Here is a 6,307-nt window from a genome sequence, read left to right as displayed (position 1 = left end):
CTCCAACCTTGCAAATGAGTTGTTCGACAACTGTTGGGTGTTCACCACAAGTCAAGTTTTACTATGAAACTTACCTCCTTAGGGTGACAATGTTGTGATTTGGCCTTGTATGTAAATAGTTCTTCAAAAAAAGAAAATTCCTTTAAAGTCTTTGCAGCTGTGTGAGTGTTGCATGGAGATCACCAGGTGCTTGGCATAGAGGAGGCTTCTGTGCCTATTTCTAGACATAGAAAATATAATTTTACTTTCAGTAATGGGAATGTTTAAATGCTGGTCAAAGGAATCTTTTCATTTATGTTCAGTGTTACCACCTGGCCTGATAAGTTCCACAGGAGATAGTTGGACAAACAGTAAATATCACTAGTAAGCATTGTTATTTTTTTTACTTTAGTTTGAGAGCTGTAAATTGAATTAACTTGTGTGTTGTTTGCACTGAGTATGTTCACTCTTAGCATGAGTGGAAGCTCAGAGACTATTCTAAGTTGTTCACATCTGCATGCATACCAAAAAGCAAAGAACACCCTGTAAAGCAACTTCTGAAGGGAGTAAACTATAGTTATTGCTTGAGCTTCTAGACTACACTTGAGATTTGTGTATATAAGGTCTCTGTTTCACTTTCCAGCATTGAAGTAAAATCCAGGCTATTTCAACACCTTTCTATTTTAAGTGCTCTAGAACTGTGTTCTGCTCCGGCTGGTACTGTTCTTAAGTTACTCTTGGGCCAGAAGTCTTAACTACAGGAACTAGGTTGTACCATACTCCTTGTACGTTGTAATATTTTTGTCTAACTTATTTTTCCAGAAACTTTATAGCAGATTGCTGTGAGGGATATTAAAGTGTTTGATCAGTGCAGAGGGAATCTGTGCAGTGGTAATGAAAATGCAGCAGTAGCAAATAATCCAGTAGAGTGGCTGTTTGACTCCCAACATCCTGCTCTAGAAATACTTACGAATATGTAATTATTAAAATAGTAGGGAGTGTGACATGTAGCTACCAGGTATCACCTCTTAATGAACAGTAGCCAAATTAAGCCTGTCTGCATAAGGTGTAATCGGATCTCAGCTAACATTATAGGTTTACTTAAGGCATTGTTACGTGAATGTTTTAGGAACATATCTGCTGTAGGCTGACAAGAGTCCTAATTTACTTTCATTTGTCAGTGTTAATAGTTTAACTGTTTGTTTTTTCCCTTTTTCACATGTCTTTGTATTTATTGTTCATAGGCCATGCATTCTTAAGGATTTCTTGGTCCAGTGTTTTGCTACTTCTGTACTTGGATGTCTTGGGCAGTATTGCTACTGATGTCTTTCTGCAGAGGCTGGGTAGAGGGAATCTGTGGTGTTAATGTTTTTAACCTTGTATTTCTTCTATTTGAAGAAGAGACCCTAAAAATACTTATATTGGATTTGCACATTCTGTATAGATCTTTATATACTAGTTCAGGTACGGAGGGAAGATGATTTGGGAGAGTTGTGTTTACAGGTCACTGAGAATGAAAGAAGGGTATTTAAAAAGGCCCTGTATTCTTTGTATACAGATATAACAATATTGCTGCGATTTTTACCTATCTCATATTTAGTACTGTTAGTGTGATTTTTATTTACCTTCATTATCTGCTACCAGAAAATCTGTATTCACATATGAGGATCTTCATTGTGCTCTTCAACGGTTAAAGTTGCACCTCTGTTCACCTCCACTGCATACCTTTTACAGAGATGTGGTTTGTGCTGTAATTTTTTTGTTGGTTCTTATAATGTGGTTTGGGTTTACTAACCATACAGCAGATTTATCTGAAGCAATAGATTGTAATAAATATTGTGAACCAGTGTGTGTTTCAGTCATTGTGCAGTTAAGTTTCTCTGGGCTGCTGTAGATTTTTTTTTTTTAAATATATTAGTCCTCAGTTTTGTTTCTCCTGAAAGTCAGACGCAGTGCTGGGGCTCCCAGTATCACTCCTGCTTTAATATGTGTAATTCAAATGAATCAATGTCATATGGGAGCTGTCATCACTTCTCAACTTTGGTTTTTAAATCTACAAGTTTATAGTATGCTTGTGAATGTTCTCAATCCTACTAAAACCACTTTTGTATTCTCTCTTTGAATAATGTTTTTGGAAGTCTTATACCATTAAATATGTACTTATTAGAGAACACTAAAATTACTGACAACTTTTTTTGAGTGGTGGTATGCTATTTTGGGGTGGGGAGGGATGTGGAAGAGGAATATAAATCTTCAGTTTTCCTATTCTATGGAAAGAGTAGATACCAGCACTGAAGAGTATTTTGTCTCTGTGTCAGACGTTGAGTATATTGATATTTCTGGAGAAGACCAACCCATAAAAAAGTCAAACAGAAAACTTGATAGCATCCTTTGGAATCTTCATCTCTTCTTATGCACTGCATCTCAGCTCTCCTCTTAGTGCTGCTAACGGGAGCAAAAGGGGTCCCTTGCGATATCTATGCAAATTTTAAGTACTATATAGCATAGTTGGTGATGGTGTCATTTGTTCATGCTTACTGACAAAAAAATAGCAATGACATGTATATATGTCTACCTTTACCACTGTGGGGATACTAATCGAAGCAGAAATGAAGTTACTAGGTATGAGGCCATCTTTGTTGCTTCATGTTTTGATGCCATTTTACTTGCTTGTTTTCTTGGTCTGCTAGGAAATTACAAAAGTAAATCGCTTCTCTTTGGATATCAAGTTGGCCACCAACAGTGTCTGTAGATAGCTAAAACTGCACACAAACACTTTGCTAATGGATGATCTGTTGACTATGGAACAATTCTGAAGCATATTTTCTAAAGAGCTTTCAGTTTTTCTTGAGAGAGAAATTCAAGAGCAATTCTATAAACATGAGATCCCTGAAACTTCATTGGAAGAGGACGGAGAACTTCAGGAGAAGGTAGGTAAGCCTGATTTTTAAATGCAATTGGGCACTCAGATAAAATACAGATTTTATATACTGTCTGTAATAAACTGTTGAGAGTCAAGTGTGATTTCTCCGTGTTAGCTTACTGTGTGAAGTTACCTCAATTTTCCTGTAATTTATACTCGAGCTATATTAGATTAAATATAAATAAAGCACACTTATGGTTCTGCTATGTTTCTAAGATAAATAAAACCTAATATGACAGTACTTCCAATGCAGTGGTATGTAGAAATGCAAAGAAATTGCTTTTTCAGCCCAGTGTCTATACCATACCGTTTAGTACCACGTGAGAGCTTTACAGCAATTGCTGGCTGTTTTGCAATGGTATGTTTGCTTTTTGCCTGTGTGTTGACTGTAAGTCTGTGAATTAACTAACTAGTACTGACTTGTTTGTGTTGTAAATGTCAGTGCCTATGCTTTTATTAATATTCTTAAATTCTGATCTAGTGACTGACACTAATGACAGGAGATGATGCATGAATGGGACCTTGCTGAGAATGTGTCACATTCTCATGTTTGTATGGAGCCGGTGACAGGCTGCATTACTGGCTTTCATACATTCTCTGCCACTTTCCAATTGTTGAAACACTTAAGGTGTGGGGGGTTTTTTTGTTGTTTTAGGTTTTTTGGGTTTTTTTGGTCTGCTGCTTCAGTTTAAGCTCTTTAATAAAAAGCTTCAGACAAGCCAACTATCAGCAGCTGTTAACAAGCTAATCATGTCCAGTAAACAACTACTACTTCCATATATTTTTTTAAAGTAGAACAGACCCTTAAAGAATCTGTCCTATCTGTTGTACATTTTTTCAAAAAACTTTAGTGGAAGAATCAAGATTGGGCTACATGGAAATGGGAATAAAGGGGGGGGTCGTGCAGGCTGCTCACGTAAGAAGTTAGGCACGGTGGTGAACTCATATTCTCTCAGGCGGACCAAATCGTACTGTCTCCACTTGGGTCTCCCTGAAGCTTCTCTGAACAGCTACACTCGGTGACGATATTCGGCTTTGCTTTCAGGTGTGTAAGACGAGGATTTCTTTCTATTTAAACGTATTCTTGTAGCGTATGCTGAAACTCTGAGAGGGTTTGAAACGGCCACAGTCCTAGACCAGGTTGCTGAAACTCTCAAAGAAAACCTGGACTGGGGGTTTTGAGGCTGCGGCTTAATAATCACGGAGCGGCGCTTCCTCCTACCCAGGGCCTCCGTGTTGGGTGCTGCCCTTATCTTTTTACCAGCGTTTGAAAAACCTGCCAGCGGGGTTTTGAACGGGGTGGTTTGGCAAGTGCGGGCCACACCTCCGCTTCTCGCGGCTGGAGCGCAGCCCAGCCCTGCGCAGAACCTCCGACCGAGCCCGAGGCCGGCAGCCCTTCGCAGCCAGGCGTGCGGGGACTCTCTTTTATTTTCTGCCTTGCCTTGCCAGGTTTTCTGCGGAGACGACGGGACGTTTTTCCCATGTTCCATGAGGTGCTGCGGGGCCCGTTTCCACCCAGAGTGCTGCCTTTTCTGGCAGCCGTGCTTTTCCAAAAGAAGGAGAGGAAAGAGACGGGGTTTTGCCGCTGGCGGGTAAGCCAAGTTGTAGCGCTGAGACGATCGGTTCGGCAGTGCCTTCCTGTTGCTGCGCGTGTGGAAAACCAGCCCTGCACTTCTGCAGGAATTAATCAAAAAGTTTATCACTAGGAGAAAATTTTGGGTAACAATTATTGCTAGTGGAGATTCCAGGTTTTTTTAATTAAATTCAGCGTCTGTGTGAGGCAATGCAGAGCAGGTCTCCGTTTCCTTAGGTTTTAGGGAACAGAATCGGGCTGATGCCAAGTTATTTTGGGGGGGAACTCCAGCATACTGGGCTTCTTGTCAGTAGAGACAAAGTGGTGCTTATGTGTTTTCTTGCAAAATATCCTTGATTACCATTCCCTTCCTTTCTGCTCTCTGCCTTATCCCACAGGGTTTAATAATCTACAATAGACAAAGATTAATTATGGCTTCACCCCCTGTTCATAATGCAGTGCAACCACATTAGATAAAGTGGTTTCAATGTATTTGTCCTTTAAATGGTTTATAATCATTCCATTGTATAAGAGGGTCTGGCCAGTAACCTCAATTTTGAATCGCACTAAACTGTTTGCGAAGGAGCCTTTGCATAGGAGGTCTCATCTGTCATCTGATTACCTGTCACACACACACACCCCCCCCCATTCTACAGCTTAAAATTGAGGTGGTCATTAAATGTCACAAGAAGGCTTGCTGCCTGTATGCCTCTCTGCACTCCTGCTTGCTGTGTAATAAAAATTACCTTCTTGACTTTTTTTAATGTTGTCTAGTACTTGGGAAACCTGGTCTACCCTGAGACTACTGTTAACCTGCCATGATTTCCATTAACCAGTAAACTACTGGATGTGATGTTTCCCCTCAGGTGCTCACTATATAAACGAATAAAAAAATTAGACACTACTTAGCGACATTGTGCTGGCTGGTAGGGAGAGATTTTGCATTGACTAGTTAATAGCAACTGAGTAAGGAGAGGGACAGCAAATCACCCTTTTGGCTTTGTAGGTGAATTCAGTATGATCAGATCTCTAACTTTCCAAAGTTTGGCCTTGGTTTCACACAACTAGAGAAAAACAACATAAACTGAGGGCGAGCCCGGTGTTTGCAACTGCTGCTGTGATACTGAGCTGCTTGTGCTACTCATCACCTGATTGGTGATAAAACTTGCTTTCTGGAAGACTATGGTTCTTGGGGCTGGGTCTGAAGTCTCCTTTTGTGACTGTGGGTGCACACTTGTGGAGGAGGAGGGAAAATGCTAGGGGTGCCTAGGAAAGCCAGGAGTTTGCTTTTGGGTTTAAAAGCAAATTTGTGGCACTGTGGCTGAAATAAGGAGGAAGGGAATTTTGGGCAGCAGTGTTTACTTGGGAGCAGGAACAAGATGGGGGTGAAAGTGTTCCCTTGGTAAACTGGACATTTCTTTGAGCTACCTGACTTGCCCGGTAGCAGTGAACACAAAAGAAAATATAGCTTAGAAGTTACATTTTAATTGCTGTTGACAACATTTCTGTAATGAAACTGGCATGCTTATTGTGAGTTCTCCGTGTCCACTGAGAGATGTGGAGTGGATCGCAGCATGTGCTGTATAAAGGCAGGTGTTCTGGGCTATATGAGAGTAAAGACTACTGGGTCCTGTAGCTGGGATAACCTGTTTTGCAGTTGCTTGCTGCTGCATCAGCACCCTCAGCAGGGCTGAGTGAGTGTTCAGTCTTGTGTGCTCATTTAAGGATTTCAAGGGTTTTTTTTGCTTCAGATGCACTTCCTGAGCTCTGCTGAGCTCTTGAAAAGGGAGCTAGAAGCAACTAGAAATTGGTTGTTTGTATCTGTCATGTAT

This window comes from Phaethon lepturus, unplaced genomic scaffold (assembly GCF_000687285.1).
Source record: "Phaethon lepturus isolate BGI_N335 unplaced genomic scaffold, ASM68728v1 scaffold6658, whole genome shotgun sequence".
Lineage (NCBI taxonomy): Eukaryota > Metazoa > Chordata > Aves > Phaethontiformes > Phaethontidae > Phaethon > Phaethon lepturus.
Note: the sequence above shows the minus strand (reverse complement) of the source record.